This window comes from Pundamilia nyererei, unplaced genomic scaffold (genome assembly GCF_000239375.1).
Source record: "Pundamilia nyererei isolate P.nyererei 1_Seehausen unplaced genomic scaffold, PunNye1.0 scaffold00422, whole genome shotgun sequence".
NCBI classification, from domain to species: Eukaryota; Metazoa; Chordata; class Actinopteri; order Cichliformes; family Cichlidae; genus Pundamilia; species Pundamilia nyererei.
The window spans coordinates 96,702-97,419 of NW_005187823.1; positions in this window are offsets into that span (position 1 = coordinate 96,702).

Consider the following 718-nt stretch of genomic DNA (forward strand, 5'->3'; position numbering starts at 1 on the left):
GGGTCAGAGATGGTTTTCTGTGCCTGCTCAGCCAGAATCAGGTCATTAATCCTCTTCTTGGCCTGACTCGCTGCCTGCAGCATCAGACAAATGTGTGTTAATGACAGAGATTTAAAGACAATCATTTTATTTTAATTCTACTGAGTGTACTGGAACTATATCCTCGTGAGCAACACGTATACAGACCAGCAGTTACTTCAACTCAGTGTCTCTGCATATAGCTTTGGTTGCTCAGTTAGAAGCAGAGATTTTTCCTTTGATCTATATTTACGATGGTAGTGAACCTCAGTGTGATGAAAGACTTGAGGAGGCTGAACTCTGAAGGAACTGTGGATTCATCCTCTAACAATGTTTCTGAACTTTTGACCAAACAAAAGTTTCTGTTCTGTTTCTCTGCTGCTTTGTTATTTATGCTAAACTAGCCTCGAGCTCTGCATTACACATGTAGGAAGATCTGAGATCAATATTGATAAAAGAAAGAGACAGTGTGTAATAATATATTCATGCTTGACTATTAAAGTAAAAAGACTATTTAAAGAAAGGGTTCGTCCTAAAATGCACTGACCTCTGTCTAGGAAGCAGACTTCCTGTAAAATAAATAAATATGAATGGAAACATAACATGAATGAATTTGTACCTTGTGGTCATCGGCACACAGCTGAAACACTGCGGGCTTAAACTCCTCCCTCTCCAGGACTAAGTCAGCAGTGATTGGCTG